Consider the following 13247-nt stretch of genomic DNA (forward strand, 5'->3'; position numbering starts at 1 on the left):
TTCCCCAGGAAAGTCCTGAACATACTACCCCTCCCACTTTTAGGGAGATATCCTTATCTACTGGAAGGTCTTCCTTATGCCTTGGAGGTTGTGACACATAAAGAAGCCAGAGGTCTCTTTATAAGGCTATGAGACATTCTTGAAACATCTGTCCCTGTACTTACTTAGAGACAAGATATTCAAAACCATGTAAACTTAAAAAGGTCAATAAGAAAAACACCAACAGCACAGACCCTGAGCACAAGAATTAATAAATGGAACCTCTCGAAACTGAGAAGCTTTTGCAGGGCAAAAGACACAGTCAATAAGACAAAAAGACAGCCAACAGAATGGGAAAAGATCTTCACCAACCCCACATCTGACAGAGGACTGATCTCCACAGTATATAAAGAACTCAAGAAACTAGACATCAAAATACTGAACAGTCCAATTAAAAAATGGGCTAAAGAGCTAAACAGAGAATTCACAAAACAAGAAACACAAATGGCTGAAAGACATTTAAAGAAATGCTCAACATCTTTAATCATCAGAGAAATGCAAATCAAAACGACTCTGAGATACCACCTTACACCTGTCAGAATGGCTACGAACAAAAACACCAATGACAGCCAATGTTGGAGAGGATGTGGAGCAAAGGGAACACTCCTCCACTGTTGGTGGGAATGTAAACTTGTACAACCACTGTAGAAATCAGTATGGCGGTTTCTCAGAAAATTAGGAATCGAACTACCTCAAGACCTAGCCATCCCACTCAGCATATACCCAAGGAATTGCTGATTCATACCATAAAGATACATGCTCAGCTATGTTCATAGCAGCACTATTTGTAATAGCCAGAACCTGGAAACAACCTAGATGCCCGTCAACGGAAGAATGGATGAAAAAAAATGTACATATACACAATGGAGTACTACTCAGCAGAGAAAAACAATGAAAGCATGAAATTTGCAGGCAAATGGATGGAACTAGAAAAAATCATCCTGAGAGAGGTAACCCAAACACAGAAAGACAAACATGGTATGTACTCACTCATAAGTGGATTCTAGATATAAAATAAAGAACAATCAGACCACAACCCATAGATCCATGGAGGCTATATATATAGCATGGAGGTCCCTAGGACAACTGTGGCTTATAATAAATTTCGATTTTACTCAATTATTGAAAAAAATAGCCAAATGAATGGAAACACATGAACTATGAACCAAAGGCTGAGGGGCCCCCAGCTGGATCAGGCCCTCTGAATAGGTGTGACAGTTGATTGGCTTGATCAGTTTGGGAGGCAACTAGGCAGCAGGACCAAGTCCTGTGCTCATTGCATGAGTTGGCTGTTTGAAACCTGGAGCTTATGCAAGGACACTTGGCTCAATCTGGGATGAGGGGACTGGACCTGCCTGGACTGAGTCTACCAGGTTGATCACAGTCCTCGGGGGAGGATTTGCCCTGGAGGAGGTGGGAATGGGGGGATGGGCTGAGGGTAAGGGGAGGGGGTGGGAGGGGGGAGAATAGGGGAACCCGTGGCTGATATATAGAACTGAATGATATTGTAAAATAAAATAAATAAAATTTAAAAAAAAAAGGTCAATAAGATTCAGAGGGTTAGAGGAGTTGGCCACAGATCAGATTGCAAGCCTCTTCCCACTATACACTCAGACAATTACATGGCATATACAGCAACACAGTTAGACTAGCTGAAGTTGCCTCTGTCCTACATAGAGTTTATATTGATGAGCAAAGAATGGAGTGAAAAGATGATAAAAGAATAGGACGTCAGGACCTCCCTTTTTTAGAAAAGTTAGCACAAGCAGAGACACTATGGTGTCATTTGACCAAAGAACAACAGAATGTCAGGATTAGACATATAGACAAATTCTATAAGGATGTAAAATATAAACATTGTATTATGTCAAAATTTAAATAACTGCAGCAGCTTTGGCCGGAGGACTTTTCTTGAGCACTCTGGCCATTAAGAGTTAATAATACGCCGGGCAGTGGTGGTGCACGCCTTTAATCCCAGCACTCGGGAGGCAGAGCCAGGCGGATCTCTGTGAGTTCGAGGCCAGCCTAGGCTACCAAGTGAGTTCCAGGAAAGGCACAAATCTGCACAGAAAAACCCTGTCTCGAAAAACCAAAAAACAAACAAACAAAAAAAAAGAGTTAATAATACACTAGTTGGGACAAGACAATATGCCTGGGCTGGCTTGAAGATTTTGTTTTGTTCTAGCATCTTTGAAGCAACCAGAGCTAACAGCCTAAGAACATCTAGTCTTAAAAATTGGGTTATGGGTTAATGAGACTTGTTATAAAAGGTAACTGTTTATCAATGATGTCAAAATGAGGGAAAATGATTGAAAATGATAAATCTGTTCTAAGTTACCAATGATGACTAAAAGATGAGCAAAAGAAAGTGAAATACACGTCCAAAAGCAAAAAATGGTACGATCTATGTTTTGGAACAACATAAATCCCTGCTTATTGAATTCTGTATGAATAAAGCAGAACTCTGGCTGCTAGTCAGTCAGGCTGCAAGATTCTCACTACCACCATATCATGGCTCACCTCCTTCCCTCACCAACTCCTCATATCCTCTGCTGGGACCTGTCCACTACTAAGGATGGCTCCCACTTAGAGGGGGCATGAAGTTGGGTGGGAAGGGAGAAGGGGAGGATTGGAGAGGAGTTGGGAGAGGGAAAAAAATTATCAAAATATACTGTATGAAAAAAACTAATAAAATTAGCTGGGTGGTGGTAGCACAAGCCTTCAATCCTAGCACTCGGGAGGCAGAGGCAGGCAGATCTCTATGAGTTCAAGGCCTACCTGGTCTATACAGCAAGTTCCAGGACAGGCTCCAAAGCTACACAGAGAAACCCTGTCTCAGAAAACAAACAAACTAAAAACAAACAAAAAACTAAGAAAATTTTTGGGCTTGGCAGTGGTGGAGCTCACCTTTAATCCCAGTATTTGGGAGGCAGAGGCAGGCAGATCTCTGTGAGTTCAAGGCCAGCCTAGTCTACAAAGAAAGTTCCAGGACAGTCAGAGTTGTTACACAGAGAAACCCTGTCTCTAAAAACAAAACAAACAAAAAAGTAGTGCTGAATGTGAACAAGAATGGGACTTGTCCTCATACAAACGTGGATCTGGAGGCGATGTAGGGTCATACTGCGCCTTGTATCAACTTCAGGGTTGCTCTCTGAACTTTGTTTCTCTTTTGTAAATGATGGTACACTACATTCTATAAGAATGATAGATGCTCTGGTAAACTCCCTTACATTATAGCAGTGGTTCTCAACCTTCCTAATGCTGTACCTTTTAATACAGTTCCTCATGTTGTGGTGACCCCCAACCATAAACTTATTTTTGTTGCTACTTCACAACTATAATTTTGCTATTGCTATGAATCATAATGTAAGTATTTTTGGAGAGAGAGGTTTACTAAAGGAGTCACAACCCACAGGTTGAGAGCCATTGTATTATTGCATAAGACAATCATGAATAAGTGATTGTTCATACATGAAGTATACTGCTCCCAGCGTGTAGGCTCATCATCTCATGTGTCTGTAACAGCCAGAGAGGCAGTGATGACTAAATGGTGTTTTCTGGACACAGGAGGGCAGTTGCACATATAAACTCACAGCAGTTGTGAGGTGTGCACAAAACCTACATGAGCACAACCCATCACGAAGGAATAGGATGGACATGAAGTCCAACTTCTAGCTGAGGAGCTTTTGTTAATTCTTAGTTGCTGGGAGAGGGAGTCAGTTTCCTCTAAGAGATAGTCTCTAAGTCAACCATGCTCTCTGGAAGGTCATCTAGCCAAGAGTATTTGGGCAGCATGAATTGATCTTGAGTTTAAAAGAAAAAGACACAAAGTTGGGGTAGGTAGGGAAGGGGAATAGATCTGGAAGAGTTCAGGTGAAATTCTTTTTTTTTTTTGGTTTTTCGAGACAGGGTTTCTCTGTGTAGCTTTGCGCCTTTCCTGGAACTCACTTGGTAGCCCAGGCTGGCCTCGAACTCACAGAGATCCGCCTGCCTCTGCCTCCCGAGTGCTGGGATTAAAGGCGTGCGCCACCACCCGCCCGGCTCAGGTGAAATTCTTAAGGAAATACATATATATAATAACATGAAATTTGTTGGGTAAAAAATAGAATGGATCTGAGAATGGAATGGAATAAATATGATCAAAATATATTGTATGAAACTCTCAAAGAATTAATAAAAATGTTGTTTTTAAAAAGAAAGACTAACCAGATAGCCCATAAAAAGTAACAGATGGTAAGCTATGTCAACAGTAAAGTAAATGCAACGAAGATGGAAAATAATTATTTCACTAATAATTAGCCAGCAGTAAATTAATAGTTAATAAGCTAAAAGTTGTTACTTGTCCCCTACTTTCCTTCTTATCATTTAGTCAGATAATCTAGGAATCAGAATTATGAATTAGATACTTATAATTTATAAGGGATTGTAAATTAGATAATTATAAACTAGAAGTCATACAAGTGCTGCTTTTAGGTATTTATTCAAATAACAATTGCTGTGGGATGGTCTGTATGTCAAATTGCTCTGATTGGTCAATAAATAAAACACTGATTGGCCAGTGGCCAGGCAGGAAGTAGGTGGGACAAGGAGAGAGGAGAATTCTGGGAAGCGGAAGGCTGAGGCAGGAGACACTGCCAGCCGTCGCCATGACCAGCAGCATGTGAAGATGCCGGTAAGCCACCAGGCACGTGGCAAGGTATAGATTTATGGAAATGGATTAATTTAAGCTATAAGAACAGTTAGCAAGAAGCCTGCCACGGCCATACAGTTTGTAAGCAATATAAGTCTCTGTGTTTACTTGGTTGGGTCTGAGCAGCTGTGGGACTGGCGGGTGACAAAGATTTGTCCTGACTGTGGGCAAGGCAGGAAAACTCTAGCTACAAACAATCTATGTTTTTAAATTGCATAATAATGGAGATAAATGGTATGAATTGAATACATGTAATATGCTAGAAGTACACTACACACTTGCTCAAATATTCTACTGAATGTTGAGACCAATGAAGCAAAGATATAAGGATGGGCAATGTATAAAGTTTACTAGTTCACTTCCAGCTACAGAGAAAATCTGAGATTTAGTCTGGGGTCTCTATGCTAAAATCTCACAGTGTGATCTCCACAGATGACCTGCACATATGTGGATTAAAATTTCTAGTGATGGTTTGATGCTTTTGCAATAGTTTGAACAGTGAAGAGTTGTTTTTTATGACTTGAAGCAAAAACTTTGGAGGCAAGTAGAGCCAGATATTCCAGTGGAGGAATTTTATGTTAGACATAGTTGTGTGCTCAATGAAAGAAGTACCTTGAGGGTACCAAAGAGCACCAAAGAAGACATTGCTCACAGCACATCCTACTCTTCCAGAGAACCTCAGTTCAATTTGCAGCACCTACAACCGGCAACTCAAAAACTGCTGTGGGAAAGAATAAGTCATTCTTCAGCCACGTGTACAGTGTTAATCAGAGAAAGAAGCATTGCGTTCTGGGAACTCAGCAGAAAGATCTGGGAAGAAGACCACATTGAAACAACAGAGCTAGACTGAGGAATACAGGCTTTCATTCCACATGGAGACAAAACTCTGATTGGAGGAGGAGTGACAGTAGCTACAAATGGCCTAAGTTCCCCTGTACCAGCAGAGCAAGAAAAAGAATACCTGAGAAAACACTGGACTTCTACAGATGTCCACACAGAGCCATTCTTGTGGGTTAAGATACAGCAGTAGCCTGGTAAAGAAGGCAGCTCAAAAGACACCATCTAGCACACTGCAGACTAGGAGTCCTGGGTGGTTTGGCATTTGGTCATGAAGAATTCATCAGAAGGCTGCAATCAGTCACTGGCTTGACAGCTATAAAAACACTATTTCTGGTTTAAGGATAACTGATCCTTACCAAGGTGGATGAGGTGCTTCAGCTGCCTGACAACCGGAGTTTGACCCTCATTCCAAAGAGATGTCCTCTGACCTCCGCTAGTGTGTCATTATACACATGCCCATATACATACATACATACATACAAAATACAAAAAAAAAAAGATTTAAATTAAAAAAAAATCAGCTTCCAGAAATTAACTGGGGAAAAATAAAATTCTCTTTTCCTACCCAAAGGGGCTTAAAGCTCCCTTGCACTATGCTCCTAGAACTCCTGCTACTTTGAGCCATTCAACATACCCTCTTTCCTATGTAAACTAACATACTCTTAAGTGACCCCCCTCATTGGGGAAGGCACGGGTCAGAGCCTTTAATATCCTGAAGATCAGAGTGCTTCCCCAGGTTTAGGGATGGAGGAAGGTCTGAAAATTCCAGTGACTCCAGAGGAAGACCCAAAGCAGCTGGGGTTCATTTCTCTCCCATGTCTGCAGGATGAAGCAGAAAAGCAGAGGAGGGTTGGGACGGGGAAGAGGAAGAGAGAGAAAGCAATTCATTTTCATAGAGCAGACACACTAGTTTTGATTGGATTTTTCCATTGTCTTAGGGTTTCCACTGCTGTGAAGAGACACCATCACTGTAGACTGATTTTTCTTTGGGTAGCTAGCTCATAAAAAATGACACGGAGACTTATTATTAGTTATGAAAGGTTGGCCTTAGCTTAGGCTTGTCCTATTAATTCTTATAACTTAAAGTAACCCATATTTTCAAATCTATGTTCTTTTATGTGGCTCGGTTACCTTTATTCTGTACTGCCCATCCTGCTTCCTCAATGTCTGGCTGGCATCTCTGCCTTTCTTCTTCCCAGAGCTCTGTCTGTCCAGAAGTCTTGCCTATACCGCCTGCCTAGCTACTGACAATTCAGCTCTTTATTAAACCAATCATGGTGACACACCTTCACACAATGTAAAGAAATAGTCCATAACACATGAACATGGCAACTCTTGTAAAGGGAAACATCTAATTGAAGTGGCAGTATAGTCGAAAGTTTTCTCAGATCCCGTCTAGCCCTGCAGTCCTGCATTCCTCTGGTCCTGCCCAGCTCCATGGTCCCTCAGACGCTTATAAAATAATCATTCAGAGGCTCAAAATTATTTACAAACTGTATGGCCTATGGCAGGCTTCTTGCTAGCTAGCTTTTATAACTTAACCCAGTTCTTTTAATCTATAAGTTGCCATGTGGCCATGGCACTACCGGACTGCTGGCATCTTGCTGCTCCTTCAGAGGTGGCTGGTGTGGAAAGGCATGACACAAAAGAAAGGACTGCCAATTCTTGCCAAGACAAGGTAGGAAGGCTCTTTAGAAAATCCTGCTTCACAGATGAGTCTGTCAGATATGCTAGGCCTGTAGGCCGAAGATGGATGCCTCAACGTTGCAGAGAAACTTTGAATGACTGTCAAGGCAGTCAGTTGTCTGTCATTTCTATATTTTTGGAAGTTGCTTACAACGCACTTCCTGTTTACTTAGGTAATATTATATCCTTTTGGGGTCTTTGATGTAATTGAAGACTAAATAGTTATTGTTATAATTCTCCTTGGTTATGATAAAAGATAAGTTAGATATAATACTTTAGACTCACAAATATAGGATAGATGATAAAATATTTTCTTTAATTTTGCCAAATACAAAGACTAGATAGTATAACTATAATTCTTGCTTGATAACTGTTTGTTATATATAATTTTACTATATTAAAGCTAAAACCTTCCTTTTTGATTAGCTAGAAAAGGGGAAGTGCTGGGGGATGTCTTTCTGTACACTGTGGGTATATGTTGTTCCCATTGGTTAATAAATAAGCTGCTTTGGCCTATAGCAAGGCAGCTAAGAGGCAGGCAGGAAATCCAAGGAGAGAGACAGGAAAGAGAAAGGCAGAGTTTGGAGAGACTAGAGCCAGCCACCGAAGAAGCAACGTGTAATGGGATGCAGGTAAAGCCACAGAACATGTGGCGATACATTGATTAATAGTTATGGGTTGAGTTAAGTTATAAGTTAGCTAGCAAGAAGCCTTCCATAGGCCATACGGTTTGTAAATAATATTAAGCCTCTGAGCGATTATTTTATAAGCTGCTGTGAAACCACAGGGTCAGGCGGGACCAGAGAAAACTTTCTGCTACATGGCAGCTTACAATTTCAGAGGTTCAGTCCATTATCATCATGGCGGGGAGCATGGTGGCATGCAGGCAGACATGGTGCAGGCTACAGCTTGATCAAAAGGCAAAAGGAAGTGGCCTGTGACACTGAACAAAGCTTAAGCAAGAGACCTCAAAGCCTGCCATCATAGTGACACACTTCCTTCAGCAAGGTCACACCTCCCAACAGTGCCACTTCCTATGAGCTTATGGGGGCCAATTACATTCAAACTACCACATCCATCTTAATGCATTTCTTATTATATTGAGGAATACTGCTTTTTTTTCTCTTTAGGAGTATAATGGTTTACAATGATCACCACGCTCAGAGAGAAAGCAACAAGAATAGCACTGATACCAAATACAAACTTTGCAAAAAAAGAAACAAAGAAAGAAAGGGAAAAAAGAAAAAGAAAAAAGCATTTAAAAACATTCCACCTGGGTCAGGCAGTGGTGGTGCATACCTTTAATCCCAGCACTTGGGAAGCAGAGGAGGCGGATCTCTGTGTTCCAGCCTGGTCTGCAGAGTGAGTCCCAGGAGTTCTAGGACAGCCAGGGCTACATAGAGAAACCCTGCCTTGTCAGGGGAAATCATTCTACTTAGACAACACCTATATATCTCATTGAATACAAAGTGGAGCTGGTGCCTACCTAGAGCCTTCACCCTACTGACATGGTACTGGAAGGGGCTCTGCATGCTATCAGAGAAGAAAGGTAAACACCAACCCTGCTACAAACTCTTTCATCTACAATGGTGACCTCCCTGCTTGATATGTTGGTGCGGTATCGGTACAAATGTTAAAAGAGTAACCAAGCACTGAGATGGAACCTATGCCTGACACAGCTCAGGTGGCCAAAACTCTGAGACTAGATGGGCCATGTACCGAAGGGAAAACCAAATACTATTTATTGTTCTGCTAAAGGAAAACAGCAATAAAATGGCATTTGCTATACCTATAGATCAGTCTCAATCAGCTATCATCCCTGCAGTAGATGGGAACAGCTGGACAATGTGCAGAGTAAAAGACCTTAGCACATTTAGTCCTAAATGGGATTTCTTCATCAAGCTCCTCTGTTCAAGGCTCAAGGGGCTTATATAGAAGAAGAGGTGGAGGAAATCTAAGAGCCAGAGGGGATGGAAGACACCAAGGAAACAGTGTCTTCCAGTCACAACAGGACTGGCACACATATGAACTCAGAGACCGTAGCAGTATACATTTGGCCTGTACAGATCCAAATGGTATGTGGGTCCCAGCACTGAGACAGGGAAGTAGACATGAGTTCCTATCCCCAATCAAGAAGCTATGTCCAATTAACAGCTGCTCATAAAGGAAAAATTAGTTTCTTCAAGAGAGTCTCACTGAGTACAACTTAAGAGCAGGCTCCATGTCCAGCAATAGATGGCCAACATAAAAGGAACTCAAAGGTATTTTTGGATATATATTTTTTTTCACATATTGCTTTGTTTGGGCATCTTTTAAAAAGCCTTACTGGCCAGGCAGTGGTGGCACACGCCTTTAATCCCAGCACTTGAGAGGCAGAGGCAGGCGGATTTCTGTGAGTTCGAGGCCAGCCTGGTCTACTGTCCCCTGGGCGATGGGGGGGGGGGACATGGGGACGAACGGGGGGACCTTACTGGTCTTTTGCTTCCAATTTTGAATTTGTATGGTGTGTGTGTGTCTATGTATGAGCTTCTCATGCTCTTAGGGTTTTTTTTTTTCCTATGTTCTGTTTTATCCTTGTTTCTCTTTTTTAGTTGCCTATTTTCTTGAGAGAGAAAGAAGGCGTGGAGTTGGAAGAGTGGGGAAGTGGGGAGGAATATGAGGGCAGATAAGGGAGAGGAAACGATGATCAGAATATACTGCATGAAAATAATTGTTTTTAATTTAAAAAAAATTAAATTAAAATGGTGCTGAAGAGATGGCTCAGTGGTTAAGAGCACTGGATTCTTTTGCAGAGAACCTGGGTTTGATTCCCAGCACCTACATGGTGGATCACAGTCCCCAGATTCAGTTCCAGGACATTCAATGCCCTCTTCGGACTCCTGTGGGCTGTTGCAGGCATGTGGTGCACATGAACTCAATCAAGCACACACACACATGCAAATAAGCAAACAAATGCTTTTTAAAAAACAAATAAAAATCATTCTGCCTAACCTACTTGTCCCAATAAAGTAGACTGAAAGAAATGCCTTCACATTGCAAACTTTTTTGCAAAATGAAACAAACATCATCTTCTATAACATACCTAAACCACAACTTCAAGGTTTAAATTTTATGAATTACATTTTATTTTGTACACATTTGTACACTCATATCACTGTGTGCATATGGACATCAACGTACAACTTTGGGGAGTTGGTTCTCTCCTTCCACCACGGGTCCCAGGGATCGAACATGGGCATCAGGCTTGGCAGCCTAGAGCCTTTACCCAGTGAGCCATCCATCTCTCCTGCCCAGAACTCCAAACATAATGACTTCTGCTGGAGACTTCCCTATCCAGCCTTGTTGTCTTTATTGCTATGACAACCATTCCTGTGCCTTAGAGTCCAAGGCTAAGCTATGTGATGGAGAGATGCAAACACTTGCGTGAGAGGGCCCTGACCTGGCTTACTAGCTGAGTTACAAGCAAATGTCCTGTGACTTTATATATAAAATGGATAATTTGTTTTTATTTCCCATACACTGCAATTATGATACTATTAGCTGAAAGTTCTCCCTGGGAGCATGTGAGCAATGCCTGCTCCCCACTCTGAGCTGCCTTTTTGCCTCTGTCAAAACCCAAACAGTCGGATAAGGGCAGGTCTGCTTCTGGAAGACACACAATTCCAGACGTGTCTGTCTTTATGCCAAAATCACTCTTCTGACTTCAGCAGTACTCAACAAATGTGGTGTTTTATTTTGCAGGTCTGCTGCAGTTAAAATTTTTAAACCAGTTTTTCATAAAATTCTACCCTGCCCCCACCATTTAAAAAAATTGGACTTGGTGAGCCATTTGGGGGTGGAGACCTGACATTTTCTTTTTTTCTTTTATTATTTTTTAATATTCACTATACTTTTATTGTTACTTTTTATTTATGTACATTGTTATTTTGCCTGCATGGGGATGTTGGATACCCTGAAACTGGAGTTACAGACAGCTGTAAGCTGCCATGAGGGTGCTGGGAATTGAACCCGGGTACTCAGGAAGAACAGCCAGTGCTCTTAACTGGATGAGCCATCTCTCCAGCCCCGAGACCTGGCATTTTCATAAGTATTTCCGCCCATGAGTACAGTTATCTACCCCCCCCCATTTGTCTGTGCTAATTTCTCTCAACAACATGTCTAGTTTTCATTGTTTGAGTTTCAGACTTTTTTGTCAAGTGTATTCCTAAGATTTTCCAGACACTATTATAACTTACATTTTTACTTCAATTTCTGATTCCACAGTCAACATGGAAATGCAAAGGCTACATAACATGTATCCCTCAGTGGTAGCATGTTTGCCTAGCATGCATCCTGGGTTTGATCCATAGCACCACCAAGAAAATAAAAAAATCTCTGCCAAGCCATGGTGACAAGCGTCTGTGATCCCAGCCCTTGGGGTGGTCTGGCCAGGAAGATCAAACTCTTTTTAGTAGATGTTCTGAATTCTCTACATTACTATCTCAAGCTTTCAGTACTGGGGATTGAACCAAAGCCCTGTGCATGCTAAGCACATGCTCTACCACTGAGGTACACCCTAGTCCTTGAATAATTAATTCTTACCTTTTCCTCTTTTTGTCCTATGGACCTAGCTATAAACTCACTAGATATTTAGAAAAATTGGCATCCTGAATTGAAACTAAGAAGAACAGACAAATTCATCATGGGGAGTATTACTTGCTAGGTTTTTGTTGTTTTAAAAGTGCTTTATATACGTAAATAAACTACCCTTAAATCCAAATTGTATTTAGTTTTATCATGAATTATTAGCATGCAATTGTTGAGTTTTAAATTCCTGTCTACTTGGTCACGACTTTCCTCTTGTGCTGTTTCCACGGTGAATTACACTGATTTCTTAATGTTAACTCTACCTTGCATCCCTGGCACACATCTCATTTGGTCTGTTATCTGCCCATGTAAGAGAACGTGTGTCCTAAGTGTTTGTTGAAACTTTTCAAATCTTGTGTTGCCAGGCGTGAATGTACACAGCACTCAGGAGGCTGAAGGCAAAAGGATCTTGAGTTCAAGCAACAGCCCGAGTTACATAGTGAAATGCTGTGGTGCTCACCCCCACCTCCACAAGGGTAACAAAACACACTCACGTTCACTGGGAGTTAATGGAACTTTTTTTGCTTTTTGCCTTGGAATCAGGACATTGCTGCCCTTATGGGTGCAAAGCAGTAGGAATATGGTTTTCTTTTCCTATAAAAATATGTAATGCCACTCAGGTTACCTACATCTTGTTTTCCTTGTGAAAGATTAGCTAAATAAAATGTCAGTTTCTTTCATAGTTACTTAGGTGTTCGATTTGTTAAGTGAACTGAGACAATCTGTATTGCCTAGAAATTTGTCCTCTAGTCAATTGTATCATAAGTTGTTCACACAGTCTCACTGTTCTGCTTTAGGGGTTGTTTTACTTTGACAAAAGTCTCACCATGTAGCCCAAGCTGTCCTCAAACTGCAGCCTCTTCTGCCTTAGCCTCACAAGTGCTGAGTTACAGACACACTCCACCACACCTGGTGTTTATTACTATTTTAATGCTGTAAAAGTGTACTGATGCCATCTTTCTGAGAAGGTAACCTGCCTTCATCTTCAGAGTCTCAACAGAGGCTTATGGATTTTCTTGAACCTCTCAAATTACAAGCTTTTGCTTTAATTTTTTCTTTCTAGTATCATTGATTTCTGTTCTGCCTGTGCTATTTGTTTATTACTTTAAATTGATCTTTTTCTAGTTTCTTTTATTTGTTTTAAGTGTATGGGTGTTCTGTCTACATGTATATCTGCTGTGTACACTGTGTACAGCGCCCATGGAGGCCAGAAGAGGTAATCAGATCCCTGGAACTGGAGTAAAGATTGTGAGCCACTGTGTGGGTGCTGGGAATTGAACCCAGGACCTCTGGAGTCAGTGCTCTTAACTGCTAAGCCTACTCTCCAGTCCCTTGTCTAATTTCTTCAAGTAGCAATAGCCGTGTA

This window comes from Peromyscus leucopus, chromosome 1 (assembly GCF_004664715.2).
Source record: "Peromyscus leucopus breed LL Stock chromosome 1, UCI_PerLeu_2.1, whole genome shotgun sequence".
Lineage (NCBI taxonomy): Eukaryota > Metazoa > Chordata > Mammalia > Rodentia > Cricetidae > Peromyscus > Peromyscus leucopus.